The sequence below is a fragment of the Silene latifolia genome, chromosome 8, assembly GCF_048544455.1.
Source record: "Silene latifolia isolate original U9 population chromosome 8, ASM4854445v1, whole genome shotgun sequence".
Lineage (NCBI taxonomy): Eukaryota > Viridiplantae > Streptophyta > Magnoliopsida > Caryophyllales > Caryophyllaceae > Silene > Silene latifolia.
Window position 1 is genome coordinate 72,839,387 of NC_133533.1, and position 17,464 is coordinate 72,856,850.

General features: G+C 40.7%; 1 non-coding gene across 1 annotated transcript; it reads right to left on the bottom strand.

Moving 5' to 3' along the window:
- Positions 1 to 16,909: 16,909 nt before the first annotated feature.
- Positions 16,910 to 17,016, bottom strand: LOC141597656 (small nucleolar RNA R71). The gene has a single exon (XR_012522879.1). It is a non-coding gene; the product is annotated as a small nucleolar RNA R71 (small nucleolar RNA).
- Between the last annotated feature and the right edge of the window lie 448 nt (positions 17,017 to 17,464).

A 17,464-nucleotide genomic window follows, 5' to 3' on the forward strand; every position in this document is an offset into this window, starting at 1 on the left:
TACCTCGAGTCTATAGGTAAGTGGGATTTCGAAGGAATCCCCGTCATTGAGGTATTAGAATTCTTTAATTGGTTTGCTACTGAATCTCTTAAACCTACTTTCTCTCTTCATGTTGACTCAGATGAAGGGGTGGGTGAGACCTTAGAAACCAATCTAGGAAATGCTGACGGAGACATAGAGGAGACCATTAGCGTGGTTGACAATCCCTTTTATGAGGATAGTCTAGAACCCCTTTATGATTCTTGCACTGATAGTGAGGATGATTTGGAGGTTCTCTTCGAGAATCTCCATCTTGACGAGTCTAGCGATGCGGAGAGTGAGGAGGTAGATTTAGACAGTCTTGAGGTCAAATGGGATACTTATGAAGATATAGATGATGAGCCTATTATAGAGGACCCGATTAACCCAATTGACTTTACATGCCCATGCATTTGGGACGATTACCCACCTCTACCCTTAGTTGACCAGACTCCTCCACCTCACAGTACATACCCGTCTGAGCATATTAATTCTACTCGCGTTGTTTTTGAATTAATTGCTCATGAGCTCTCTAATTTTCCACCTGCGGATAATTTGAGCTTTTATTTTGTGGATGATTTTAGGAGCTGCCATAGGAAATTTGTTAGGCTTAAATGTTTTTACATTTTGATTTCCTATGCTATTTCTATCTTATGGTGCTACTTACAGTTTTGTGTAGCACATGCGCAGATGTATGATAGGTTGCTGAGAGCCTTGAGTTGTTTTGATTGGGTTCAATTAGAGTGAGCTGCTGAAGAAAAAGAGGTCGAGCGGGACATGTCTGAAACCAGCGCTAGCCGGGAGGCAACCCGGATGTGTTTTGTTTTTGTTTTGAATAAAACTTTATAGTTGTTTAGAAATAAAAACTTTTAGTCGTGTGCTTGTTTTTTCTTTTTAAACACTATAGACTGTTACTCTGGGTTTTGCGCAATTTTGGGCGCGTATTATTATGCATTTGCAGGTATTTAGAGCTTGTTAGCTCAAATCACTGAGCAAATACGAAGAAATCAGAAAGTTACAGCAGTATTTCCAGTCGATCGACTGGGCTATGTAGTCGATCGACTGGTCTGCGGTCTCCAGGAGCTTCTGTTCCTGTTCACTTGGTCGATCGACTGAGTGATGTGGTCAATCGACCAAGTTCGCTGCTGTACCTGTTCGCGATCATTCCCCTGCTGTGTTTGATCGTTTTGCGGAATGGAGGGAGTCTTCCCTCCACTTTATTTTCCGTCTTATTTCTGATTTCTTCCATATTCTTCATTTTGCACATAATTTTACCGTCCCAAAATTGTTTTCTCGATTTTATGCGTGGTTTTGTTTGTCTTTTCAGGTACTTTTTAGTAGCACTGCTGGCTACTGAAACCTCCTAGCTCACGCTGGTTTGGGGAGGTTTCCTTTTGCTGCGCTTAAAGTCTTGTGAGTTCCCGAGTCCTTTTTATGTCTTATTTGTTTATTTTATCGCAAAATCCCATTTCCTTTGCTATTTTCATTACATGATTTTGCACAATGAGGACATTGTGTGATTTGGTTTGGGGAAGGGTTTTGCGTTGCATTTCATTTGCTTGCATTCACGTTTTCATTTTGTTTTGCATTGTTTATTTCATTTTCCCGTATATATACAAAAAATCCAAAAAAATTGATAAATTTCAAAAAAAAATTCAAAAAATGCATGTTTATTTTAGCATATAGGTCGAGTCGGAACGGTAGTATTTCTATGATGACATTGCATTTTCAGCTGTTTATGCCTAAGCCGTGCTTAATTGACATGTTATTAGTAGAATCGCATATGCATATCTACGAGTTTTTGTTAAAATATTTGCTGGACTTGAAATTTGACTTTGAATTTTGGCAAACTACATCATTTTCTGAGGTTTAGAGCCTATAACTGGTGACATTCATGACCGGTTTATCTAGGAATGTGAGTAGTACTCCTTATGAGACATGTTTCCTTAATTTGCATAAATATGAACTTGATCTACTTAATACCTGTATGCGTTCGGTTTGTGGATTGTCGACACATGTGGTAGAGGTTTCCTTTATTAATTTTGCCCATAAACTCCACACGCCAAAAATATCCTTTTTGTCCCATTTACTACATCCTACATTTAGCCTGTCCTTTGTCAAGCTAGTAGTCTGTTTTCTTGGGGTTGTTACTCATTTTTGGTGGCATATGCTCTGTTGAGACGTTATTGGGAAGATGAAATAAAGGAGGGAAAGAAACAAAGTGAAAAAAAAAATGAGAAAAGATTCGAGAAAAGAAAGAAAAAAAAAAAGAGAAGTTCTCAGATTGTTAGAAAGCGCAAATCGATCGATCGCCTAATATAGTCGATCGATCAAGTTCGAAAGAAAGAGAAAAAGAAAAAAGTCAATTCGCATAATTTAATCCTTATCTTTTGGCGATTTTTGCTCCCATGATTCATTTATATCCTATGGGGAGTTTATTGATTTGTTAGTTTGGAGATTTGTGAGATTTGTGCTTGCTATAGCACCGTTCTATTTGATTATGAGCAAGAAGTTGGATGTTGCCATTTGGTTCCGTTTTGGTACTAGCTTGATCACCTGTACCTCCACTTTTCCATAATTGTTTTGCCTCTTCTTACCCATACCTCACACTTCCATATTTATACCTCGGCATGTGTCATTGGTCATCTGTTGGTTGGAATGCATATGTACGGTTATAGAGATCATTTTCATATTTTATTCTTTGGCATGTCTTCATAGGTCGTAGTTAGGTGAGAGTCTTTACAAATTTAATTCTTTCTATCTTTCACATATTCACCTGTTCTTATGAGAGATTTGAGCGACCCGCGAGAGTCCAATTTGATAAGTCTCTACAGATTGACGGTTCAGTGAGTTTTTAACGACTTTATAACTCGTTTGCATGATTCACATTGCTAATTGATTGTTGGTTATTGCATTAAATTGGTTTAGGCTTGATAGTTTGCATTTCGCTCTGAGATTGAACTCGTTCCATTAGGTCATTAGATCGAGTCTAGTTCTTGCTTGGGGACAAGCAAGGTTTGGTTTGGGGAGATTTGATGCGTGTCTAAAATATGATGTTTCACACTTTATTCTACACGCATTTCAGAGCTCAAATGTGCAATATATGCCATTATTTCCCTATTTTCCTCTACTTTTGTGTTTTTGTCTATTATTGCAGAAATATGAAGAATTGAGCGGAAATCGAGCTGAATCTGTCCCTAAGTAATTAACATTGCATTTGACATGAAGTATTGACTCGAGGAATGAGCTTGGTGCGCATTTCAAGGCCTAAAGATAGCAAAAGCATGGGTGCGTACGAGTTTAACAAGCAAAGAAGTGCTTCTCGACATTGCAGCCTGATTCAGATGGCTATATCTCGAGTTCTAGACCTGATAATCGAGTAATTCCACTTGGAGGTGAAAGCTTATCCTCTTAGCTTTCCAACGCCGCGTAGAACGCCTGATTTGACCAAGTAACGAAGAAATGACAACTGTTTTAAGATCAGTGCGCGCTGCAGAATTCGTCAGAATGCAATTCTGTACAGCGCTGTTAGTCGATCGACTGGGTCTTGTAGTCGATCGACCACCCCACGGGTTCCAGTAGCTACTGTTCGCTGCTACTTAGTCGATCGACTGGGTCTTGTAGTCGATCGACCACCCCTCGACTCTGACGCAAATTAAGAACGAGAATTAGAAGCCCATTGTGATTAGGTTTAGGAATAAAGGTTACGCAGGATTATTCCTATATAAACTAACCTATGTTTTCAGAATAATCATCAGTTTTCAGAGGAGAGACATTAGGTCTCGATTCTAGCATAGTTCAAATACTTTAGTTTCTCATTAAAGTTCGCTATTTTGCATTCGGATTTCCTTTCTGGCTTCAGTTTCGGTATCTCTTAATCATAATTTCAGTCTTTAAGTTTATTATCTTCATAGTTAGAATTGCTAGATTAGTTCCCTTAAGCCTTAACTTTCTTTATTGCGTATTTATTGTTAAATAGTTTTAATCATGCTTCAAGTTCATCGTTTTAATTGCTTTCATTGTTATAGTTAGAATTATTATGAGTAGCTAAATACCCCGTGCTAGGATGCGAGGGGATCGTAGCTTAAGACGATGTAGATTAGTAGACCCGATGTCGGCCTTTGGTCGATCGACTAGATTAGTCATCGATCGATCGACGATTCAGCTTGGTCGATCGACTGGCTTAGCTGGTCGATCGACTGACGCGCGATAGATTAGCACCGTTTCAATGTTTTAATTGCAATATTTGACAACGAGACCGAGAGGAGACTTGTTAAATGCTTAGTATTTGACCGACCCACAAGATCGAGAGATAGGGGAGGGAAAATAGATTAATAAATTGAGACGACTAAATTGCTAGATCGAAAGATAATGTAATTTAGGCATTAGGAATCACTTTTCAGGGCGAGAGCTAGTATTAGTGAGACCTAGGGACCAAAGAGCATAGGCCGAGAGGCGCTACTAGTTAAGAATGGACCGAGAGGACTTCTTATTTTCCCACCTATCGTGATTTATCAGACTTACTTAGATACCATCGTCGTAGCTGCAGTGAACCGACCGTCTTAGCATTCTTTTTATTATTGTTTACATTTCTTTTTATTACTTGCCTTTTATTTATGCATTTAGATATCATCAACTCCAAAACCCCCCACAACTGTTACCCTTAGACTAGAATTAATAACAACTATTATCTCCCTACCTCCCTGCGGATCGACCCTTACTACCACTTGCTAGTTGTAGTTTGGTTTTATAAATTTTATTTTTGATACTCACTTCGACAGGTATCAAATTTTGGCGCCGTTGCCGGGGAGGCAGCGCTAGTTTTAGTTGTCTTTAATTTTAGTCTTTCTTTCTTTAGTCTCGGGAACGGTTCCTTGAGACCGTTCCCATGTCGTTCCTTCCGAGTTTTCCGCAGAAGAGAACGAAATCTTTGGTGTTTATTTAGCCGGACTTTGGGAGTTTATTGAGCCCCTGCACGAGATGCCTCTCTCCGATCTCCAAATATGCCGCACCATTTTCCGGCAAATGAATAACCTTACGCGAGCATACCTCGAGTCTATAGGTAAGTGGGATTTCGAAGGAATCCCCGTCATTGAGGTATTAGAATTCTTTAATTGGTTTGCTACTGAATCTCTTAAACCTACTTTCTCTCTTCATGTTGACTCAGATGAAGGGGTGGGTGAGACCTTAGAAACCAATCTAGGAAATGCTGACGGAGACATAGAGGAGACCATTAGCGTGGTTGACAATCCCTTTTATGAGGATAGTCTAGAACCCCTTTATGATTCTTGCACTGATAGTGAGGATGATTTGGAGGTTCTCTTCGAGAATCTCCATCTTGACGAGTCTAGCGATGCGGAGAGTGAGGAGGTAGATTTAGACAGTCTTGAGGTCAAATGGGATACTTATGAAGATATAGATGATGAGCCTATTATAGAGGACCCGATTGACCCAATTGACTTTACATGCCCATGCATTTGGGACGATTACCCACCTCTACCCTTAGTTGACCAGACTCCTCCACCTCACAAGACATACCGTCCCGAGCATATTAATTCTACTCGCGTTGTTTTTGAATTAATTGCTCATGAGCTCTCTAATTTTCCACCTGCGGATAATTTGAGCTTTTATTTTGTGGATGATTTTAGGAGCTGCCATAGGAAATTTGTTAGGCTTAAATGTTTTTACATTTTGATTTCCTATGCTATTTCTATCTTATGGTGCTACTTACAGTTTTGTGTAGCACATGCGCAGATGTATGATAGGTTGCTGAGAGCCTTGAGTTGTTTTGATTGGGTTCAATTAGAGTGAGCTGCTGAAGAAAAAGAGGTCGAGCGGGACATGTCTGAAACCAGCGCTAGCCGGGAGGCAACCCGGATGTGTTTTGTTTTTGTTTTGAATAAAACTTTATAGTTGTTTAGAAATAAAAACTTTTAGTCGTGTGCTTGTTTTTTCTTTTTAAACACTATAGACTGTTACTCTGGGTTTTGCGCAATTTTGGGCGCGTATTATTATGCATTTGCAGGTATTTAGAGCTTGTTAGCTCAAATCACTGAGCAAATACGAAGAAATCAGAAAGTTACAGCAGTATTTCCAGTCGATCGACTGGGCTATGTAGTCGATCGACTGGTCTGCGGTCTCCAGGAGCTTCTGTTCCTGTTCACTTGGTCGATCGACTGAGTGATGTGGTCAATCGACCAAGTTCGCTGCTGTACCTGTTCGCGATCATTCCCCTGCTGTGTTTGATCGTTTTGCGGAATGGAGGGAGTCTTCCCTCCACTTTATTTTCCGTCTTATTTCTGATTTCTTCCATATTCTTCATTTTGCACATAATTTTACCGTCCCAAAATTGTTTTCTCGATTTTATGCGTGGTTTTGTTTGTCTTTTCAGGTACTTTTTAGTAGCACTGCTGGCTACTGAAACCTCCTAGCTCACGCTGGTTTGGGGAGGTTTCCTTTTGCTGCGCTTAAAGTCTTGTGAGTTCCCGAGTCCTTTTTATGTCTTATTTGTTTATTTTATCGCAAAATCCCATTTCCTTTGCTATTTTCATTACATGATTTTGCACAATGAGGACATTGTGTGATTTGGTTTGGGGAAGGGTTTTGCGTTGCATTTCATTTGCTTGCATTCACGTTTTCATTTTGTTTTGCATTGTTTATTTCATTTTCCCTTATATATACAAAAAATCCAAAAAAATTGATAAATTTCAAAAAAAAATTCAAAAAATGCATGTTTATTTTAGCATATAGGTCGAGTCGGAACGGTAGTATTTCTATGATGACATTGCATTTTCAGCTGTTTATGCCTAAGCCGTGCTTAATTGACATGTTATTAGTAGAATCGCATATGCATATCTACGAGTTTTTGTTAAAATATTTGCTGGACTTGAAATTTGACTTTGAATTTTGGCAAACTACATCATTTTCTGAGGTTTAGAGCCTATAACTGGTGACATTCATGACCGGTTTATCTAGGAATGTGAGTAGTACTCCTTATGAGACATGTTTCCTTAATTTGCATAAATATGAACTTGATCTACTTAATACCTGTATGCGTTCGGTTTGTGGATTGTCGACACATGTGGTAGAGGTTTCCCTTTATTCATTTTGCCCATAAACTCCACACTGCCAAAAATATCCTTTTTGTCCCATTTACTACATCCTACATTTAGCCTGTCCTTTGTCAAGCTAGTAGTCTGTTTTCTTGGGGTTGTTACTCATTTTTGGTGGCATATGCTCTGTTGAGACGTTATTGGGAAGATGAAATAAAGGAGGGAAAGAAACAAAGTGAAAAAAAAATGAGAAAAGATTCGAGAAAAGAAAGAAAAAAAAAAAAGAGAAGTTCTGTACTGTTCAAAGCAGTCGATCGACTGCCCAATATAGTCGATCGACTGAAGTTCGAAAGAAAGAGAAAAAGAAAAAAGTCAATTCGCATAATTTAATCCTTATCTTTTGGCGATTTTTGCTCCCATGATTCATTTATATCCTATGGGGAGTTTATTGATTTGTTAGTTTGGAGATTTGTGAGATTTGTGCTTGCTATAGCACCGTTCTATTTGATTATGAGCAAGAAGTTGGATGTTGCCATTTGGTTCCGTTTTGGTACTAGCTTGATCACCTGTACCTCCACTTTTCCATAATTGTTTTGCCTCTTCTTACCCATACCTCACACTTCCATATTTATACCTCGGCATGTGTCATTGGTCATCTGTTGGTTGGAATGCATATGTACGGTTATAGAGATCATTTTCATATTTTATTGCTGGCATGTCTTCATAGGTCGTAGTTAGGTGAGAGTCTTTACAAATTTAATTCTTTCTATCTTTCACATATTCACCTGTTCTTATGAGAGATTTGAGCGACCCGCGAGAGTCCAATTTGATAAGTCTCTACAGTTGACGGTTCAGCAGTTTTTAACGACTTTATAACTCGTTTGCATGATTCACATTGCTAATTGATTGTTGGTTATTGCATTAAATTGGTTTAGGCTTGATAGTTTGCATTTCGCTCTGAGATTGAACTCGTTCCATTAGGTCATTAGATCGAGTCTAGTTCTTGCTTGGGGACAAGCAAGGTTTGGTTTGGGGAGATTTGATGCGTGTCTAAAATATGATGTTTCACACTTTATTCTACACGCATTTCAGAGCTCAAATGTGCAATATATGCCATTATTTCCCTATTTTCCTCTACTTTTGTGTTTTTGTCTATTATTGCAGAAATATGAAGAATTGAGCGGAAATCGAGCTGAATCTGTCCCTAAGTAATTAACATTGCATTTGACATGAAGTATTGACTCGAGGAATGAGCTTGGTGCGCATTTCAAGGCCTAAAGATAGCAAAAGCATGGGTGCGTACGAGTTTAACAAGCAAAGAAGTGCTTCTCGACATTGCAGCCTGATTCAGATGGCTATATCTCGAGTTCTAGACCTGATAATCGAGTAATTCCAGTTGGAGGTGAAAGCTTATCCTCTTAGCTTTCCAACGCCGCGTAGAACGCCTGATTTGACCAAGTAACGAAGAAATGACAACTGTTTTAAGATCAGTGCGCGCTGCAGAATTCGTCAGAATGCAATTCTGTACAGCGCTGTTAGTCGATCGACTGGGTCTTGTAGTCGATCGACCACCCCTCGACTCTGACGCAAATTAAGAACGAGAATTAGAAGCCCATTGTGATTAGGTTTAGGAATAAAGGTTACGCAGGATTATTCCTATATAAACTAACCTATGTTTTCAGAATAATCATCAGTTTTCAGAGGAGAGACATTAGGTCTCGATTCTAGCATAGTTCAAATACTTTAGTTTCTCAATAAAGTTCGCTATTTTGCATTCGGATTTCCTTTCTGGCTTCAGTTTCGGTATCTCTTAATCATAATTTCAGTCTTTAAGTTTATTATCTTCATAGTTAGAATTGCTAGATTAGTTCCCTTAAGCCTTAACTTTCTTTATTGCGTATTTATTGTTAAATAGTTTTAATCATGCTTTCGTTTACTGTTTTAATTGCTTTCATTGTTATAGTTAGAATTATTATGAGTAGCTAAATACCCCGTGCTAGGATGCGAGGGGATCTGTAGCGAAGACGATGTAGATTAGTAGACCTGATGTCGGCCTTTGGTCGATCGACTGGATTAGTCAGTCGATCGACTGGACCAGTTGGTCGATCGACTGGCTTAGCTGGTCGATCGACTGACGCGCGATAGATTAGCACCGTTTCAATGTTTTAATTGCAATATTTGACAACGAGACCGAGAGGAGACTTGTTAAATGCTTAGTATTTGACCGACCCACAAGATCGAGAGATAGGGGAGGGAAAATAGATTAATAAATTGAGACGACTAAATTGCTAGATCGAAAGATAATGTAATTTAGGCATTAGGAATCACTTTTCAGGGCGAGAGCTAGTATTAGTGAGACCTAGGGACCAGTAGCATAGGCTGAGAGGCGCTACTAGTTAAGAATGGACCGAGAGGACTTCTTATTTGCCCACCTATCGTGATTTATCAGACTTACTTAGATACCATCGTCGTAGCTGCAGTGAACCGACCGTCTTAGCATTCTTTTTATTATTGTTTACATTTCTTTTTATTACTTTCCTTTTATTTATGCATTTAGATATCATCAACTCCAAAACCCCCCACAACTGTTACCCTTAGACTAGAATTAATAACAACTATTATCTCCCTACCTCCCTGCGGATCGACCCTTACTACCACTTGCTAGTTGTAGTTTGGTTTTATAAATTTTATTTTTGATACTCACTTCGACAGGTATCAGTGAGCATAGTGGCAGCACTAAACACAAACACTCCGTCCGAAGGATCCTTTTCCAAAGCATTCACCTCGTCGTCAATTGGCAGGATGAGGTGAGAGGGGTCTAGGGTCGGCTCATCATCAGAAATGGCGTGGATTCACAAAGGATTCGTCTTGTTGTTCGGTTTAGTTGGTGGGGGTAGTGGCAAATCTCCTTTCTCAATCATGTCTTGAATGAGGTGCTTGAGTTTGAAGCAATTTTCGGTATCATGCCCTTTCCCTCGATGATACTGACAGTAGGCATTGGGGTTCCAGAATCGGGACTTCTTGGCGTCGGTCGGATCCGGAGTGGGTCCGATCGGTTGTAACTTCCCTTGGTCCATGAGCCTTTTCAGGACACTTGCATAAGTCGACCCTATGTTGGTGAACACTCTCTGGGGGGGGGGGGCTCAGTTTTCTTAGCGGATGGTTCGACGAGGTTAACCTCATCAATCTTGTTTGTCTGACCGTAAGGGCGAGATCCGGTTGAGGTGGATCCCTGGTAACCTCTGCCAGTGGTCTTGGCTAAGACACCCTTTCGGAGGTCGTCCTCAATACGCGTCCCCAGAATCTGCAGATCTTGAAAAGTTTTGATATTCTCGATACCTCGCAGGTTGGCATAAACCGGGCGGAGATTGTTGACAAACTTTTCCACCAGAGTTGATTCACTCGGCTTACTGACCAATTGAGTACTCACCCTCCTCCAACGGGTTAGGAACTCAGTGAGCCCCTCCTTGTCATTTTGGGTTAACACTTCGAGAGTACGGGTGTTAGCCTGGATCTCGACATTGTCGGCATACTGTTTGGCAAACTCGACCGCGATCTCATCCCAAGTAGTAAGGTTTTTCGGATCCAAGGAGTAGTACCATTGGCGAGGAATCGGCTCTAAAGAGGATGGGAAGATCCGGGTAAAAAGCTCCTGCTTGACCCCCGTAATGGCCATGTAGTCTTTGAAAGCACGGATATGGTTGAGTGGGTCATCCACTCCCTTGAACTTAGGCACATCAGTCAGGGTGAAGTTGTCAGGTAACTGGTCCCCAACGGGTTCGAACCTTCGGTTGTTCTCAAGATGGATATTGTTACCCCGGGCTAGGAGCTGTTCTTCGAAGAGCTTCAGCCTCTTCTCGATTTCATCGAGAGGTGGGGTATTATGTTCCTCGATTTCTTTGTTCTCCGGGCGTCGACACGGATCTCGACGCGATCCAGGGTGACCTTAAGAGCGGTAAGCAGGCTGGCTAGCTGATCAGTTGTGACATCTCTGTTGTTATCATTGTTGTTGTTGGACGAAGCTGAAGACGGGGCCATGGCTCTGAGGCATAAAAATGGCTCACATTACAACTCAATACGACACGATTCTAAGACTGAACGCAGACAACACAATGGACGAGACGGAGATCAGACCCAACAAGACGGGGCGACCGTGTGTGGTCCCTCGGTGCTGACTCGATTTATGACGTGACGGTGTTTAACCGAACCTTTGACACGAGTCCAACATGACGGCGTGACGCCATTGGACGGGTCTCGTGGTGAGACGACTCATAAGTAAGACCCATAAGTACGTTTGCTTTGACTCGATAGACACGAGGCGGAATTGGAATGGTGGACTGAAGTTTTCGAGAACAGAGATTTTTAAAAAGATTCGTTTGTCGCTTTAATGGGCGGCTTCCGAAGATAGAAATCTCCGCAAGCCGATCAGTTGAAAGGGGTCGTCTTAAGTTTATTTGCAAAAGACGGTTGGAGTTTGAATCGGCTCGGAAAACAGTGCATCGTTTCCCAAGACGGTTTTGAAATTCAAAATTGTATGTTTTGAAAATCGAGTTTGAAAATGTTTGAAGAGGTATCGGGGATGTCGCATGGTCCTCGGGATCCCGAAACTTTCTCGAGAAAAAGGTGTGTGCTTTTCTCGGGTTTTGAAAGAGCCATTGTCGGCGCGAAACGGGTTAAAATCCGTGTCTAGACGCGGCAATTATAACGTCGTAAAAAGGTCATTTGAAATGGTTATACAAAACCGGGTTTGAAAATCGTAATTACGACGGCCTAGAAAGGCGTGCAACGGTCGGCGAAAGACCGAGTTTTGAAACGGCCATTATAACGGCGCGAAATGGGTGATTTTGAAAGTTTGAAAATGACACGGAAGGACTTATGATCAAGTAGCACATAAGCACTCACAGTTCATTATATTATGCATCATGCTGACTCGGGTTTTGGCTTAAAAGGGTGGGTTACACACCAAGCGATCAAACCCCGATTTGCGAGAGGGATACCAATCCAAACAAAATGTGTAAGGAGGGTGCCCTAGTCTCGTGCTCGAAAGTGATGAAAGCTCTTTGACGAAACAGAAATGTGTAACGTCAATGGTATGCTTGAATCAATCGGGATTCGAAACGCGGGGATGAGAAAACTCACGCCGACGAAACGAGCCAATTGGTCGAAAAGGGTTAGGTTGTGGGCCCGGACAAGGAACCCGACCGTGACCGTAATATCAATTAATGCATTCCAACCAAGACCTCGTTCGAGTCTCACCATCTAGGGATCACAAAGACGTAAGTGTCCTAGTTTTCCCCAGCGGAGTTGCCAATCTGTGGACATAGCCACCTACACGCCAGGCCAATCTTAGGACGTATAGCGGTATTTTTGAAAGCCACGCTCGACGGTGTAAAGATGCTTTCGACCGGATCGTTTTAGATCGGTCGGTTTCGTCTCGGTAAGGGTCTCGAAACGATTAGAGATGTTCGGAGTCGCCACCAAGCATTTGTGGGATGCCTGGAAACCGTTCGAATTCCACTTTATACCTCGGTCAAATCGAAGTACAAAGCAGCGTTTGACATTGGTACTAAAGATAAGGAAATAGTCCCTCTTTAGCATCCTATCTCTAGAATGACTCTCGTACGCCCTGGATAAGGCCGTCCACTATCCAAAGTTTTTGAGTAAGAGGTGAAGGTACGTATTGGGAAGCCCTTTAATCAGACACCCAATCCCGCCCGCGTTTAGCGGCCTCTACTGATCGATCTTGGTTGGTTGAATGCAAAAGTTGATAAAACGGTTTAAATGCATGAATGCGCATCCAATAATTTAAACCTAACATGTGAGAGCTTTCTAAGTCGGTTGGTTTAATCCAAGTATCAAGTATAAGATATCGAGTTGGATTAATGGTTGATTTGCATGCAAGACAGAAATTAAACATCCATTTACCGTATTAGGTTTAGGGTGCATAACATGATCCATTTGTCTTAGTAAGGAATTTTGCAAATATGGTTTTGGATAATCAAATAGTCATTTGATCCGTCCTATATCCGGGTTAACCGGAGTGGTGATCGTCATAGACTAATGCTGGAAGGGAACAAGCCCTGTACCAGACGGCTATATGAGGCGCGAGCCAGCCGGCGGTGTTAGGGGCCTCTCTCTGGTTTTGAAAATGAGAAATAGAGAGCCTGTTTAGGCGCGGATTAGCCCACGGTTTATGTGCCGTGTTCTGACCTTTTAGAAAACGTTATAAAACGTGTTGAAAATGGGTATTTGAACCCGGTTTGATTTGAAGGGGTCGTTTAGACCGCATTTGTTGATTTGAAGAACTAGACTCGAATAATCACCATTATTTTGATAATATTCGGTGTCGGGTTCGATTTGACAAACTTGGCATGAATAGTTTTGAAAATGATTATGGACTAATTGTTTTAAGTCCATTTGAATGTTTTTAGTCGATACTCGTCATCGTACCCGGGTTAAAATCCGGCATGGTATGTAGAACCAAGGATGGCTTTGTGTTGATGACTAATATGTTTGTTTGAAAATGTAAAGAAATGAAATAAAAGGCTTTAAAATACCTTCTAAATGTCATTAACCAAATATTATCACCGAAACACGGATTTAACCGTCATGGTATGAGGAACCAAGGGTGAAAAATGCTTTATGGTTAAAACATGTGAAATAAAATAACAATGACTCGAAAATACTTGAAATGGTGAAAACCGATTACAAATATGAAAAATGGATTAAGGGAAATAAAGAGAACAAACACGGTTGATTTCTGGTCTGAATACCCCATTTAGGCGCGGGATAGTTGGCGACCTAAGGGGCTTCTGCCACAGACCAAAAATCGGTTTTGGCTCGTTTATTCCATGTTTTGGTTCATGTTATGCATATTTTAGCATGTTATAGTCATGAAACGAATGAAAACATAATAAAAGAGGATTTTTACACTCTCATACTTATATGTTTGGTTATGGCGAGTGACCGACGTAAGTGTAATAACTCGTTTGATCGGAAAAAACTCGGTTTAAAACCGTTTTGGTAAGTAAAAAGAGTGTTTTAAGCTTTAGTGATGGTGTAGTGGTCGAAGTGGTCGGTCAAGTGATTTAAAGCACGATGACGGTATCAAACAATGTGTAAGGCTCGTTTTTACGATCGGTAGGTCGTAAATACGCGTCGGGTTGTGACTTAAGAAGTCGAGTCTAGAATTTTAAGGGAGAAAGGGGGGGGCGAACACTCGCGTAAGTCTCAAATGGGTGGCATTTGAGGGGTATTTATAGGGAAATGAGTGGTTGTGTGAGTTTTGAGCGACGTGGCCATTTGGGCTGCTCAAAGAGGCGCGAGCCACGTCGCGGTTCTTCGAGTTGTGTCGTCACTTTCACAACAAACTGATGTGACCATAATTGGCGCATATTTAGCCCCCGAATTAGTCTTGTTTTCATGCTTTTTAGTGCTTATTTGGGTCATTTCTTATCTTTAGTTCTTTGTTTTGCATATTCTTTGAGATTTTGATCCCTTGGTAGGAAAGGAGTAAGAATCTTGCATTTTCATGGCAAAACAAGACTAAATTGATCGAATTCAATGACCAAGCATCAAGGAGAGACAAGATTAGAAGGCCTTTGTACATATCATAGTAGAAGAGCAATGTTGAGGAAAGATCCTTGAGTCCCCAAGGAAATCCCCAAGGAATTTATGAAGAAAAGGGAAGAAAAGAAGAAGTTACTATCTTTGATCGACAATCCGAGCGGATTGTCAACAATCCGCCCGTCCAGCCCCTGCACAATCCGAGCGTCCCGTGCCTGAATCCGCTCGGATTCCCCCTCAACAATCCGTCCGGATTCCTCAGAATCCGCTCGGATTCCACCGCCCAAATCCGTCCGTCCCGACCTTATTCCGCCCGGATTTCTTCACAGCACGGATTGTCTTCTTCAAGCTACGAAAAGAGAAGCCCTTCTCTCAGAAAATACTCGGTCCTCTTTGCTCAACTTAAAAAGTGTAATTACTAGTTTAGCCCTTAGTTAACCCTAATGCATCCTCCCTAATTTTCACTATAAATACCCCATTAGGCTAATTAGAGGAGGATGTTCTTCTTATCAATAATTAGTGTAGTTAATATCAATCAAATCTCTCTTCAATATTGTAATCAAGTATTAATCAAGTTTTAATCCAAGTTTTAGTTCTTTAATCTCTCTTTTGTTCATCCTTTATTTTGGGTAATTGAAGATTATTTGGGTTATTGTTGGGAGATTGACAACCTCTCAATCAAGCATTCAAGTACTTCTTTTATCTTTGCTTTATTATTGGAATCATTAATAGGTATAATCTCTTAATCCCTTTTTAATTATTGTTAATTACTTTCATTTATTCATCATGTTTCATATTGTTGGTATGATTGACAACCTTGCTAACATGATCAACATGATAATGAGTGAGTAGTCTCTTAGCTAGGGTTAATGGGTGATTAGGGGAAACCAACATGGGGAATGATTCATGCTTAAATTAATATGCTTTCATGTTTTATTTGCTTGCTTGTTTTGATCTCAACTCATGCACATGTTATATTTGATGAAATGCTAAGCCTATGAATCCTTGCATTTACTATCATCTCCTATCTTTTCAATGAGACTTGTAAGACATAACCCAACTCGAGTCTCATTAGACCATGCATGTTGTTGAGTAGGGAAGATTAAGTCGACTTGTAGGTGTTGTACAATCTAATCGATTCGGCTCCGGGACCCAAACTTTCCTAGGATTGTAAGATATAACCCAACTCAATCCATCACAACAATAATTGCTTGCTTATAATTTGAGAACATATTTGTATGATCATATCCCATGATTCCCCTATGATCCCATGACACCCTAGTGCCTTTAATCAATTGTTTACACCCCTTTTTATTCATCTTGCTTGTTTATTTTCATTGTTATTCTAGTTTAGTAACCTTCTACATCAACCCAATTTGTGACACCCCTTAGACACCGCTAGTTACAATAGAAATCTCATTTCAACTCCCGTCCCTTGGGATCCGACCTTTACTTGCCTCTTTACTAATTGTAGAGTTGCTTGTTAAGCTATAAATTGTGTTTTGATTCGACCCTGACCAACGACCACATCTTAATTTGTGAACACTTAGCGGGATCGCATCAAAAATGGCGCCGTTGCCGGGGATGGTGTTTGTTTGATTTAGATTTATTTTTATTGTTATTAGTTGTGTCTTTCTTCACCTTAAGGAAGTAAAACTCCTCAAGGTTTGTTCTAATTGTTTTTGAGTTGTTTGATATTTTGCATGTCTAGAAGGTTACAAAGTGATTTGTTACCTTTTGACCGTGAAATCGAAAGAACCTTGACGAACAATAAGAGACTTGTTAGGAGGAATTTGAGAGGTGTTGGTGAAGTTGTTCAACCCACTAGTGAGTTTGTCAATCCTTTCACAATAGAAGGAGAAGGAAACCCATTACACAATACCCCACAAAATCCACCTACAATGCCAAAATTCTCGTCACACTCCGTACCCACCGAGGAGAATCTACCAAATGGTACTCCTACACCGCAACATCTCACCGGAAATTTTATTGCCAAGTCCGCCTTCATCCAACTAGTTGAGAGGAGCCAATTTGGGGGGATGCCTAGTGAGGATCCTCATTCTCATATGGAAACATTTTGCGATTATTGTGATGCTATCTCTCAAACGGGCGTGACTCAAGACCAAATTAGATGGGTCTTATTTCCTTTTTCCTTAATCGGCACCGCAAAGCAATGGTTGAAGGGCCTTGATAAGGCCACCCTTGGAATAGATTCTTGGAATAAGTTGGCTCTAGCTTTCTACAAAAAATTCTACCCACCGGAAAAGTCCAACATGCTAAGAGCTCAAATTACGGGTTTTAAGCAAAGGGATGAAGAGTCTTTGTATGAAGCTTGGGAGAGGTTCAAGGGAATTTGTCGCTCATGTCCTCACCATGGACTTAGCGAATGGTTTTTGGTGCAACAATTTTGGAATGGTCTTTATGAAGACTCAAGAAATATCCTTAATATGGGATCGAATGGGATGTTCACCGAGGTTGATGACAACCAAACTTGGAGAAAAATTGAAGAGATGGCAATCCACAATTCACAATATAGTAGGCCTCGCAAGGCTACTAGAGGAGGAAAGTATGAAATGGACGCCGTTACTCAATTAGGTGCCCAACTAAGCTCCCATATCGATACAATCAACTTGAAGTTTGAACAAGCTATGGCTAGACTTGAGGAAAACTCAAAATCATCGAAGCATCATGTCAATGCCATGACGGCATCCTCATCAATCCCAAGTGGGATATGTGAGAATTGTGGAACTTTGGGTCATGACCCAAGTGAGTGTAGGGGAACAACCGAACAAGTTAATGCTTTCCAAGCATATAAAAGTGGTACCCCT